The sequence below is a fragment of the Ovis canadensis genome, chromosome 12, assembly GCF_042477335.2.
Source record: "Ovis canadensis isolate MfBH-ARS-UI-01 breed Bighorn chromosome 12, ARS-UI_OviCan_v2, whole genome shotgun sequence".
NCBI classification, from domain to species: domain Eukaryota; kingdom Metazoa; phylum Chordata; class Mammalia; order Artiodactyla; family Bovidae; genus Ovis; species Ovis canadensis.
In genome coordinates, this window is record NC_091256.1 from 42,092,720 (window position 1) to 42,106,702 (window position 13,983).

A 13,983-nucleotide genomic window follows, 5' to 3' on the forward strand; every position below is an offset into this window, starting at 1 on the left:
TAGGCTTCTCTGTCCTTCACTATCTCTCAGAGTTTGCTCAGACTCATGTCCGTTGAGTGGATGATGCCATCCAACCATCTCATCCTCTGTCATGCCCTTCTCCTCCTGCCTTCAATCTTTCTCAGCATCAGGGTCTTTTCCAATGAGTTGGATCTTCACATCAGGTGACCAAAGTATTGGAGCTTCAGCTTCAGCATCAGTCCATCCAATGAATATTCAGGGTTGATTTCTTTTAGGATTGACTGGTTTGATCTCCTTGCTGTTCAAGGGACTCTTAAGAGTCTTGTCCAGCATCACAGTTCAAAAGCATCAATTCTTTGGTGCTCAGCCTTTTTTATGGTCCTACTCTCACATTCGTACATGAGTACTGAAAAAACCCACAACTTTGACTATACAAACCTTTGTTGGTAAAGTAATGTCTTTGTTTTTTAATACACTGTCTAGGTTTGTCGTAGCTTTCCTTCTAAGAGCAAGTGTCTTCTAGTTTCGTGGCTGCATACAACACCTGCAAGTGATTTTAAAGCCCAAGAAAAGAAACTCTGTCACTGCTTCTACCCTTTCCACTTTTATTTGCCATGAAGTGATAGGACTGGATCCCATGATATTTGTTTTTTGAATGTTGAGTTTTAAGCCAGCTTTTTCGCTCTCCTCTTTTACCTTCATCAAAAGGTTCTTTATTTCCTCTTCACTTCCTGCCATTAGAGTGGTATCATCTGTCTATCTAAGGTTGTTGATATTTCTTCTGGAAACCTTGATTCCAGTCTGTGACTCATCCAGCCCAGCATTTCACAGGCTGTACTCTGTGTATAAGCAAAATGAGGAGGGTGACAATATACAGCCTTGACATACTCCTTTCCCAGTTTTGAACCAGTTAGTTGTTCCATGTCTGGTTCTAACTCTTGCTTCTTGACCTGCATACAGGTTTCTCAGGAAACAGGTAAGGTGGTCTGCTATTCCCATATCTTTAAGAATTTTCCAGTTTGTTGCGATCCACACAGTCAAAGGTTTTAGTATAGTCAATGTAGCAGAAGTAGATGCTTATCTGGAATTCCCATGCTTTCTCTATAATCCAAGAAATGTTGACAATATGCCTTTTCTAAACCCAGACTGTACATCTAGAATTTCTTGGTACATGTACTGCTGAAGATAGCTTGAAGGATTTTGAACATAATCCTTCTAGCATGGGAAATGAGGGCAACTGTCTGGTAGTCTGAACATTCTTTGGCACTGCCCTTCTTTGGGACTGAAATTAAAACTGACCTTTTCCAGTCCTGTGGCCACTGCTGAATTTTCCAAATTTGCTGCCATATTGAATGCAGCACTTTAACAGCATTTTTTAGGATTTTAAATAACTTGAATTCCACCACTTCCACTAGCTTTGTTGGCAGTAATACTTCCTAAGGCCCAGTTGACTTCACACTCCAGGATGTCTGACTCTAGGTGGGCGACCACACCATCATGGTTATCCCAGTCATTAAGATCTTTTTTGTACAGTTCTTCTGTGTATTCTTGCCACCACTTCTTAATCTCTTGTGCCTCTATTAGGTCCATGCTGTTTCTGTCCTTTTTCATGCCCATTCTTCAGGAAATCAGATGTTCCCTTGCTATAATTTTCTTAAAGAGATCTTGTCTTTCTCATGCTATTGTTTTCCTCTATTTCTTTGCACTGTTCACTTAAGAACACTTTATCTCCCCTTGATATTCCCTGAAACTCTGCATTCAGTTGGGTGTATCTTTCCCTTTCTCCCTTGTTTTTCACTTCTCTTCTTTCCTCAGCTATTTGTAAAGCCTCCTCAGACTACCATTTTGCCTTATTGCATTTTCCCCCTGCTTTGGGATGGTTTTGCTCATGGCCTCCTGTACAGTGTTTACAAACCTATGTCCATATTTCTTCAGGCACACTCTCTATTGTATCTAATCCCTTGAATCTATTCATCACATCCACTGTATAATCATAAGGGATTTTGATTCAAGTCATACTTGAATGGCCTAGTGGTTTTCCCTACTTTCTTCAATTTAAGCTTAAATTTGGCAGTAAGGAGCTGATGATATGAATCACAATCAGCTCCAGGTCTTATTTTTGCTGACTATATAAAGCTTCTCCATCCTTGAGCGCAAAGAATATAAGCAATCTGATTTCGGTATTGACCATTTCATGATATCCATGCATAGAGTTGTTTCTTGTGTTGTTGGAAAAGGATGTTTTGCTATGACCAGTGTATCCTCCTGACAAAAGTCCGTTAGCCTTTGCCTCGCTTCATTTTGTACTCCAATTTCAAACTTGCCTGTTACTCCAGGTAGCTCTTGCTTTCCTACTTTTGCATTCCAATCCCCTATGATAAAAAGAACATCTTTTTTTTTTTTTTTTTTGGTGTTAATTCTAGAAGATCTTGCAGGTCTTCTAGACCTGGTCAACTTCAGCTTCTCTGGCATGAGTGGTTTGGACACAGACTTGGATTACTGTGATGTTGACTCTTTTGCCTTGAAAATAAACAGAGTCCATTCTGGTTTTGTTTTTTTTTTTTTTTTTTGAGATTGCAACCAAATACTGCATTTTGGAGTCTTTTCTCAACTCTGAGGGCTACTCACATTTCTTCTAAGGGATTCTTGCCCATAGTTCAGTTCAGTTCAGTTCAGTCTCTCAGTCGTGTCTGACTCTTTGCGACCCCATGAATTGCAGCACGCCAGGCCTTCCTGTCCATCACCAACTCCCAGAATTCACTCAAACTCACGTCCATCGAGTCGGTGATGCCATCCAGCCATCTCATCCTCTGTCATCCCCTTCTCCTCCTGCTCCCAATCCCTCCCAGCATCAGAGTCTTTTCCAATGAGTCAACTCTTCACATGAGGTGGCCAAGTACTGGGCATAGTAGTAGTAGATATAATGGTCATCTGAATTAAATTCACCCATTCCATCCACTTTAGTTCACTGATTCCTAAGATATTGATGTTCACTCTCACCATCTCCTACTTGACCACATCTGATTTATCTTGATTCATGGACTTAACACACCACAGATTCCTATGCAATATTGTTCTTTACAGCACTGGATATTATTTTCACCACCGATATGTCCACAACTGGGCATCGTTTCTTACTTGGCCCAGTGGCTTCATTCTTTCTAGAGTTGTTAGTAGTTGCCCTTTGATCTTCCCCAGTAGCACCTTAGACGCCTTCTGACCTGGGGTACTCATCTTTCGGATCTTATCTTTTTGCCTTTTTGTACTGTTCATGGGGTTCTCATGGCAAGAATACTGTAGTAGTTTGCCATTCCCTCCTCCAGTGGACTACATTTTGTCAGAACTCTCCTCTATGACTCGTCCATCTTGGGCGGCCCTGCACAGCATGGTTCACGCTGTCAAAGCTCCTTCACCACAACAAGGCTGTGATCCATGAAGGGGCCTAATAGCTTATAGCACTGTGAAAAGATTAACTGGTAGAGATAGACCAGTTTTGCACTATAGTAGTTATATGATTTGGGATAATTATTTAACTTCTATGAGATACAGTTTTCTCATATAGAATGGGAATAATAATGTTAAACACATTACTGTTAAGGATTAACTGAAGTAATGCTTTTGTAGAACAATACTTCCCTGGTGGCTCAGATGGTAAAGCGTCTGTGTACAATGAGGGAGACCTGGGTTCGATCCCTGGGTTGGGAAGATCCCCTGGAGAAGGAAATGGCAATCCACTCCAGTACTATTGCCTGGAAAATCCCATGGATGGAGGAACCTGATAGACTACAGTCCATGGGGTCACAAAGAGTCGGACACAACTGAGCGACTTCACTTCACTTTCACCCAGGGCCTAGAAGAGTGCTTGACTAATTCTCAGTACTCAGTAAATATTCCAGGACTGAAGGAAGCTGCAGGGTGGGGGTGAGGAAGGTGGGGGTGGAGACGAGGGAGAGATGTAAAGCCCCTAGGCACACAGCAGTCTTTGATCCATATTTGAGAAAAAGCCGAGAACAGTGACATGAACAGAATTCCTCAGAGCAGCCTTTTGGGGAAGACATTTACATGTGCCACTAACACAGACACATAGACTTGTTTCAGATTAGAATGTTTTCATAAATCGAATCAGGTGGTTCTGTGTCATCGGGCCTGACAATGAAAGCTAATCAGAAAAAATGAGAAAAGAGCTACTGATGGGAGGAGGGAGCAGCTCAGAGAAAAGAGTCAGGCAGTGATTCTGGGGAGAAAAGCAAGAGGGGAGTGTGGGGGGAGGGGAGGAGCCTGCCTGACCTGCAGAAGCTGCTCAGTGTCACTTCTTCAGTGGCTTCCAAACACATGTGACCTTCTGGGTATCAGACGTAACCTGGCTAGAGGCTAAAAAGACGAGAATTTCTGTTTAATGAATTGAATTTCTACAGGACAAATGTCCACCGATGCTCCTAGGAGTATGGACACATTTTTTCCCTCCCTCCCCTCGCCCTTCTCTCTCTGCATTTCTTTCCTAAGAGACAGATAAACTCATTAACTATAGAAAATGATAATCCATCTGGCTGAGCCCTGCTCCATATCCCTACTCAAGAAAAACACAGACTGTAAGCGCATAAATCTTGGTTAGCGACAGAGACACGTGTCACAGTGCCCCTTGCTGGGACTCCTGCCGTTTCCATATGCCATCTTGCAGAGTCACGGAGTCAGTGGGATAAACTGATCCCCTGCATTAACTAGTGTTGCAAGAAGTACTTTGGTGCCCACAAGGGATCTGGAAAGGCTCTTGCTGTGCTTGCCAGACTTCTTCGCCTAGGTGAAATAAGAAGTTGTCTTTTACCCAGCTGATTTCATTCCCTGCAAAATGCCCAAAACAGTTTCATAAAGAGGGAATGAGCAAAAAAAAAAAAAAAAGCCAGTTTGAGGAAATGACTGAATTCTTAGATGCTGGGGAGGAATTGGGGACATCCCTTCGTAATGACACAGCTCTCTAAAGAGAGCTGAGCTGAGTAGCTCACTGAAGCTGCCTCCTTTCTTCCTGTCTCCTGTGCATCTCTTCTTAATGACAAACACAAAATATATGTCTGTAATTACACAATGGATTCATCTGTATCAGTCGTCTTTCTGCTTCTTGGGCTTTTGAGGTAGAGACAATACTTTTTCAACTGAAAAATAAGATTTACTCAGGAATATACAGTGAATTTGGAGAAGGCAATGGCACCCCACTCCAGTACTCTTGCCTGGAAAATCCCACGGACGGAGGAGCCTGGTGGGCTGCAGTCCATGGGGTCGCTAAGAGTCGGACACGACTGAGCGACTTCACTCACTATACAGTGAATTGGGGCTTCCTAGGTGGCGCCAGGGGTAAAGAACCCAGCTACCAATGCAGGACCCATAAGAGCCACGGGTTCGCTCCCTGGCTCGAGAAGATCCCCTGGAGGAGGGCATGGCCATCCACTCCAGTATTCTTGCCTGGAGAATCCCATGGTCAGAGAAGCCTGGAGGGCTACAGTCCATAGGGTTGCAAAGAGTCAGACGTGACTGAAGCAACTTAGTAGGAATGCAGTACACACTTACAGTGATTTGGGCAAAAAATTCTTTATAACTAATGAGGTCTGATGGTTAATCAGCACAGAGAGTCATTAGAGTCTTGGATTCAAATTCGGCCCTGTTGCTAAGTTTCAATTTTTGGTTGATCCATAAAGATGCTCAAATGTTTTTCTTGAAGTTCACTGTTTCAATGCAAATGATTCAAGCAGTGGTGCCAGAGTATCACACTGTAAGTGCATTCACCGCCCATCATGGCTTGTCTGTGGCAATTCCTGCTTCCAAAATGTGGCTGCCACTCTGTCTTTAATTGCGCTTGTGCCTCCCTCTTTTTAAAGCCTTCACATTGATTGGGTGCTGGCCGGCCTGGTTTGTAGCTGGGTGTGAAAGGTACCATTGCTCTGGAGCCTCAGGTGCTGCCTTGTCCGAGCTTTGCTGTACTGACTATAGGCACTCTCCCTGGCTTGGACCTGACACACAAGCGGGTGGGTGAGGGCAGGCTCATGTGGCCTCGTGAGCCACAGGGGCTGACTAAGCTGATACAGCAGGTACCGTCATGTGCTCTCTCTTTCTCGCTGCAAATCAATATGATCTGTGTCACCTGCATTCCATACTCACAACACTGACTTTTCATCAGTTTTTTGAATACAAGTGTTGTCTTGTGCCCGATGACTTTTGTACTTACCGTTCCTTCTGCCCAGAATATTCATCAGTCTGATTGTAACTCATCGATCAGACCCCAGCTGTTTCCTGTTCTCAGAAGGCTTTTCCTGGCCTTCCAGTTTAGAGTAGGTCTCCTGCTATGTGTTGTTGTTGAGTCGCTCAGTTGTGTCTGACTCTTTTGTGACCCCATGGACTGTAGCCCGCCAGGTTCCTCTGTCCATGGAATTCTCCAGGCAAGAATACTGGCGTGGTTGCCATTTCCTTCTTCAGGGGGTCTTCCAGACCCAGGGATCAAACCCATATCTACACCAGCAGGCGGCTTCTTGATCACTAAATCACCAGGGAAGCCCCTGCTACAGACACCTACAGAAGCTTACCTGGTACTCACCAGACTTGTCGGTACTTCACCATGTCTGGCCCATCCCCAGTGATGTAAGCATCATGAAGAGAAGAACCATTATCTGCTTTATTTCCTCTTTATCTCCATGAAAAGGAAAAAGGAAAGTGAAGTCGCTCAGTCATGTCCAACTCTTTGCAACTCCATGGACTGTAGCATACCAAGCTCCTCCGTCCATGGGAGTTTCCAGGCAAGGGTACTGGAGTGGGTTGCCATTTCCTTCTCCAGAGGATCTTCCTGACCCAGGGATCGAACCTGGGTCTCCAACATTGCAGGCAAACGCTTTAACATCTGAGCCACCAGGGAAGCCATATTCTCCATAACGCCTGGAATATAATGGGTGCTCAGTAAATAGTGAATGACTGAATAAGTAAATGAATTAACAAATGACCAATCAGATAAATGGGTTCTCCTGGCTTCTCTCTCCCAAGGTGTATGTCATATCAATGATGGGGACTTTTCTTTGATCAAGAATATGCGAGGAGTTTTTGCTTTTCAACTAGAAAGTTCAAATGCCTGAGCAGGGAAATCCATTAGCCAACTGATATAGTCCTTGTGCCAGCAACATTTTGAGAGAGGCTAGGAGAAATCAGCTATTAGTGTTGAATAAAATTGGACAATGGTGGAAAGAGGTACAATGGGAAGCTTATGAAAGTCTTTTTATGTTAGACCTTACCTGTCTGGCACCAGTATTTTAAGTTTTTGGAGGAAATTTCCAAAACACAGGCCACACAATTCTACTCAAATGTAAATAATATTCTATAGCCATTAAAGAATTTGGGCTCTCAATAAACGATCTGGGGTCATTCCCTGTTTGTATTACCCTAGTCACACGTTCTCTGTTCATTGAATTCAGTGGTCAAAGGTTGACTTTGTTGAGTTCTTTCATTGGCCTAAAATTTATTTTTGTATTGGAATCCTTCCTTGCCCATAGATTGCAGAGTTGCAAACTACTAATAATCCCAGGTCTATGCTAAATTTCATTGGGTTCTGGTGCCATTCTTATTCTGTGATTGGTTTGGAATGCCCTCACCCCCTCTGTGCAACAACTTTCCATTTATAGCTGAATGCTGACGCTGACATTTCTCTCTCAGTTTAGTTCAGTTGCTCAGTCACGTCCAACTCTTTGCAACCCCATGGACTGCAGCATGCCAGGCTTCCCTAAAAGGTCCCAAACCGATGGCAGATTATCATGCCATGTTGTTGTTTTGTTCAGTAGCTCAGTCAAGTCTGACTCTTTCTGACTCCCTTTCACTGTCTCCCAGAGTTTACTCAAACTCATGTCCATTGAGTCAGTGATGCCATCCAACCATGCCATCCTCTGTCGCTCCCCTCTCCTACTGCCCTCAATCTTTCCCGGCATCAGGGTCTTTTCTAATGAATCCACTCTTCATATCAGATGGCCAAAATACTGGAGCTTCAGTGTCAGCATCAGTCCTTCCAATGAATATTCAGGGTTGATTTCCTTTTAGGAATGACTGGTTTGATCTCCTTGCTGTCCAAGGACTCTCAAGAGTCTTCTCCAGTATGACAGTTTGAAAACATCAATTCTTCAGTGCACAGCCTTCTTAATGGTCTAACCCTTCAAATCCATACATGACTACTGGAAAAACCATAGCTTTGACTATATGGACCTTTGTCAGCAAAGTGATATCTCTGCTTTTTAATATGCTAAGTTTGTCACAATTTTCCTTCCAAGGAGCAAGCATCTTTTACTTTCATGGTTGCAGTCACCATCCAGTGATTTTGGAGCCCAAGAAAATAAAGTCTATCACTGTTTCCATTTTTTCCCCATCTATTTGCCATAAAGTGATGGGGCAGGATGCCATCTTAGTTTTTTGAATGTTGAGTTTTAAGCCAGGTTTTTCACCTTTCTCTTTCAACTTCATCATCAAGAGGCTCTTTAGTTCCTCATTGCTTTTTGCAACTAGGGTGGTGCCACCCTAATGCTACATGGCTTAGCACAAGTTGGTGGACTCTGGGCAACTTTTCTGGGTTTTACACTGTCTTTAAATTGAAGGGGCTGAAGTAGATGATCTCTGATTCCTTCTAACTCTGAGCAGTTTATTATTCTTTCTAACAACTGTAAGCAAAGCACATACCAAGAGTATCATCTGGCCAGCCAAATGCCATGAAAGACTGGTAGAAAGAGAGGAAGGCAGATGACAGACCTCTAGGTAACAAGTCTTTCAAATCCCAACAGTTTAGAAAGTAGAAGAAAAGGCCTAAAGGGTTCTCTCTTTCTAGTCACTGTTGTGGAGTCTGGTCAGGCGGTTTGAGGCCCTTCCTGGCATCTTAAACGAGCTAATGGATACTTCAGTAGCAAGGCTGAGGGTGCTCACCTTGGCTGTACCACGGCTAGTGGTCAACTACCACACTTGTGAACCTCAACTCACCAGAGTTCTAAAAAACATTCCTGAGAGGTATTTGTGCCCCCCAATACTTTTCCTTCTCACTAATGAGAATGTATCACCTGGTTATATTGTTCTGAATTTTATCCATTAGAAATTCTTTGGGTTAATGAAAATTTCTTCTTCAGAATGCAAACACCTCTCTGAAATTATCAACCATTAACAAATATAATTTAATAGGACTGCATTTTTTAACACCTTGATGAAATCAGACTATTTGAATGGAAGATTGGGAGTTTTGATTGGGTGAAGAGGGTTCTTTCTTGGGAAGTGGGGAAGGCAGCTTATGTGAGGCACCACTGATAAGACCGCTGGTGAGTCCCAGCCTGAAGGGAAGAGTTTTAAAGAGAAGGAGATATGAAATGAGTGAAGACAAAGGGCAGTTACTTCAAAACTTTGCTGTCAGTTCTAGAGCTGGTCCAGCCCCAGCTAGATGGGCTTGATGACTTGCTTAAGGAAAAGACTGCCCCACAGGAACTTACTGAGTCTAAAATGATGGGGCATGTGTACTAAATCCCTTCAGTCATCTCTGACTCTCTGCGGCCCCAGGTTCCTCTGTCCATGGGATTCTCCAGGCAAGAATACTGGAGTGGGTTGCCATGCCCTCCTCCAGGGGATCTTCCCAACCCAGGGACTAAGCCTGCAACTCGGTCTCCTGCATTGGCAGGCAGGTTCTTTACCACTAGTGAAACCTGGGAAGCTGCCTGTAAACAGAAGCCACATAGGTGTTCAGAGAGTTCTTTTCCTCATCAGTATAAAGAGCCCTTTCTAGCAAAAATAGATGTAATTTGCAGAAGTGTTAAAAAATCTACTTCCAACTGTAAAAATACTGAAATATCCAGGGCATAGCAAGCCAACTGTTCTGCCCTGTGACGTGTGTGATCTTGAAAAATAACAAAAATGGAATAAGTCATTGTAAAGATATTGCTCTGATGAACATAGTTCTCTTTGCCAGCCTTTCTTCCTGCTAGCAAATTATATTACTCCATCAACCTGGTAGAACATCAATAATGTCTTCAGAGAATAGCATGTAAGAGCGGAGATGCTCTATGGCAGGATTTTTTAAAGCAATGTAATTTGGCATTTCTCAATTTTTTCATTTTGCACAGAGAAAATAGAAGACTATGATAAATATTTTCCACAAATGGCATCTTAAATGGGAGCACAGCTGGTAGCAACAGTATCCTGCTACTTCTTTGGATGTTGGATTCCCAGTTCTCTGTGTGAACCATGTTGGCAGATTCACTGGTTTTGTATTTTTTCAACAGTTTGTGATTTTTTTTTTCCAGTTAAGTGATCAATTTGGTTTCACCTGTGGGCACCTGGTGGCAAGAGGTAATGTCAGGCTGCTGGCACGCTTGTACTCAGTGGTATCAGATTTGGGGCTATTGACATTAACTGGAGATATTTTAGGTGTACTATGAGAGGTTAACAAAGTACACAGAGCTAATCTAAGGCAAAACTTAGACTGGGGAGATTTAGTGAGGCAAAGATGCAGACTGAAAAGAAAACAGACTCAGGAAGCAGTTGCTGGGTTCTGAACTCAGCTTCTCCATTTATTGGCTGCACAGCTTAGTGACCAGCCAATGACGCGGGCAGAAGTGTTGCTCAGACACACTGAACCTATAAGGCTTCCTTCCACCTTCAGCCACGTGTGGGAAGGTTGCATTCAATGTTGTAGCCAGTTCTCAACCTCCCAAGTCATCTCCAGATTTTCTTGTGGATGTCCAGTTTCTCAGGTACCCAGGTGACATGGAGAGGTTGTCTCAGTCATTCTGTGGCTCATCCAGGCAAGCAGGTTATAGACTTCTGCTTTTCTGACTCTAAGTTCTAGCTATTTTTATTGTTGTTGTTGTTTTGAGAATAAACACTTTTCAGTCTGTTCTTTGCCTTTGGTCAATTTATCATGCCCTGAGGTGATAGCTTTTGGCAATTTTGTCCAGCTTCATACTTTTTTTTGCAGAGGAGACTCTTGGATCCCATCATCATTACCAAGTTTACTTGTATAAGGTTATTTTAGAATAAAGTGCTTCAACAGTGCCTGATAGGAAGCAAGGACTCTTCACTGTATTTGCTATCATTAGTGACAGAGACAACTCTATAGTTACATATCTAATTCATATTCATAGTCACCTGTTGTAGAGTGTTGTTTTTTTGTTTTGTTTTGTTTTGTTTTTTTTTTTTGCATGAGAGCCTCTCTCCAGCCTCTTACTTCTAGAAACGCCTTTACTATATAAACCAGCTGTCTGCAAACTTTCTGTAAAGGGCCAGGCAGTAAATATTTAGGCTTTGCAAGTCATACAGTCCTGTCACCTACTCAGTTCTATTGAGTTAGCCTGAGAGTAGCCATAGACAATATATAAATGAATAAATGTGGATGTATGCCAACAAAACAGTTTAAAGAAACACGCTGCAGGTGGGGTATGCCTTCAGGCTACAGTTTGCTGACCCCTGCTATTGACTCACTGTCATAGATTTTGCATCTTAGCAGTGCCATCTGCTCTGCTCCAACAGGCTATATTTTCACTTGGAAATCACTGAAAAAGAGAACATCTCTGTTTCTTGGCACACATTCCAGCTCCTCCCAACACCAGTGCTCTGGGAGCCTAAGACTTCTTCAAGAGCTCAGGGTGCTCTTAAAGAGTGCCTGACATCTGTATGAGCTGATTTCAGTAAAAGTACCTGTCACTTCTGGAATATATGTCAACAACACGCTGTTGTTGGATCTCGACACACTGTATTACAGATATAGACACACAACTTGGTTAACCTTACTGATGGCAAGCTGTTATTTCATCTTCTATGTAAAACTAGATTGTGCAACTTTTTATTGTTAATTTTTATAAATCTCATTTTTTCCTTCAAAACAAAGGAAAGGTGTGTATGTACATTTTAAAAACCACAATGTCCCCTTCTTCATTTAGTATTCAACCTTTTGAGATTGTTAAATTCATTGTTATTATTGTTCAGTAGCTGTGTCTGACTCTTTGTGACTCGATGGTCTGCAGTAGGCCTGGCTTCCTTGTCCTTCACTATCTCCTGGAGTTTGCTCAAACTCGTGCCTATTGAGTCAGTGATGCCATCCAACCACCTCATCCTCTGGCGCCCCCTTCTCCTTTTGCCTTCAATCTTTCCCAGCATCGGGCTCTTTTTCCAATGAGTTGGCTCTTCCCATCAGGTGGCCAAAGCACTGGAGCTTCAGCATCAATCCTTGTAATGAATATTCAGTCCTTGCATGATTTCCTTTAGGATTAACTAGTTTGGTCTCCTTGCCATCCAAGATACTCTCAAGTGTCTTCTCCAGCACCCCAATTCGAAAGCATCAATTCTTCAGCACTCAGCCTTCTTTATGGTCCAAGTCTCACATATGTACATGACTACTGAGAAAACCATAGCTTTGACTATATGAACCTTTGTCAGTAAAGTGGTGTCTCTGCTTTTTAGTATGCTGTCTAGGTTTGTCGTAGCTTTTTTTTCCAAGAAGCAAGTGTCTTTTAATTTCATGGGTACAGTCACAGTCCGCAGTGATTTTGGAGCCCAAGAAAATAAACTCTGCTACTATTTGCATTGCTTCCCCAGCTATTTGCCATGAAGTGATGGGCAGTGGTGGTGGTTTAGTTGCCAAGTCGTGTCCAACTCTTGTGACTCCATGGACTGTAGAGCCTGCCAGGCTTTTCTGTCCATTGGATTCTCCAGGTGATCAACCAGATGCCAATTATAATTAATCTAATTATTCTCTACACAATGGTTTTGTACCTAGAAATTAAAACAGAACATTAATTCAGTTATTTAAGACTATTAAATAATTATTAAATTAAATGCATATCATTAAATATATCAAAGGGTATATAAATTATGGATGAACTATTTAAAGAAATATATATATATATCCAAGTTCTTTCTGGACATAGAAGGATTTTAGAGTACTTGAATCCTGCTTTCTTTCCTACTGACATACATGATGTACTTACTATATTTTTTACTTTTACTGTATTTTTAACCTCCTAAAATTATTTTGTTTGTCAGTATTTGTAGACTTGCCCATATAAGTATTCCTTTCAGTCCTTCTTGAACCTCTGACTTCCTATCTTCACTTACTTCCCTTCTACCAGAAGTATATAGGTTTAGAAATTCCTCTAGTTAAGATCTGTGGTGACAAATTCAGCTTTTCTTTGTCCAAAATGACTTCATTTCAACCTCATTCCTTTTTTTAAAAAAATTACACCTTAGTTTTTTTTTTTTTAAGCTTTAGGGTCACAGCAAAATTGAGTGGAACGTGGTGAGATTTTCCATATACTCCCTATCCCACACATGCATCCCCCATTATCAACATTGCTCATCAGAATGGGACACTTGTGACAAGTGAGAAACCCATAAGGACACATCACAACCACCCAAAGCCCATGGTTTACACTGGGGTTCATTCTTGGTGCTGTACATTTTGTTTGTTTGGACAAATGTATATATATGTATATGTAAAATGTATATGACATTTTCCCATCATTATGGTGGTAGATAGAGTATTTCACTGCCCTGAAAAAGCCTCTGTGCTCTGCCTGTTCATCCCTCCTTCACCTCTGAACTCCTGGGAACCACTGATCTTTTTATTGTCCCCATAGTTTTGCCTTTTCCAGAATGTCACACAGTTGGCATGTAGCCCTTTCCAGTTGCTGGCTTCTCAGTTTATACACTTAAGGTTCATTCCTCCGTATCTTTTCATGGCTTGATAGGTCATTTCTTTTTAGCACTGGATAATATTCCATTGTCTGGATGTATCAGTAACTTAGTTTATTTATCTATTCACCTACTGAAGGGCACTTCTGTTGCTTCCAACTTTGGGCGATCATGAACAAAGCTGCTATAAGTGTCCATGTGTAGGTTTTTGGTTTCAACTCCTTTGGGTAAATACCAAGGAGCACAATTCCTGGATACTGCGGTTTAGTCTGATTAGATGAGTTGTTTCGTAAGAAACTGCCAAACTCTTCCAAAGTGGCTGTCCCATTTTGCATTCCCGCTAGTGAT

The 13,983-nt window shown here is 42.2% G+C and overlaps 1 protein-coding gene and 1 long non-coding RNA gene across 4 annotated transcripts in view; one reads left to right on the forward strand and one right to left on the reverse strand.

Annotated features, from left to right (window-relative positions):
• SMYD3 (SET and MYND domain containing 3) overlaps window positions 1-13,983 on the forward strand; it is a 756,573-nt gene that overhangs the window by 714,307 nt on the left and 28,283 nt on the right. The window lies entirely within an intron of this gene.
• The window catches only part of LOC138416412 (uncharacterized), a 69,638-nt gene continuing 66,147 nt past the window's right edge, over window positions 10,493-13,983 (reverse strand). Inside the window, exon 3 of the long non-coding RNA XR_011247664.1 lies at window positions 10,493-12,717. This is a non-coding gene — a long non-coding RNA (uncharacterized lncRNA). The remainder of the gene's footprint in view (window positions 12,718-13,983) is intronic.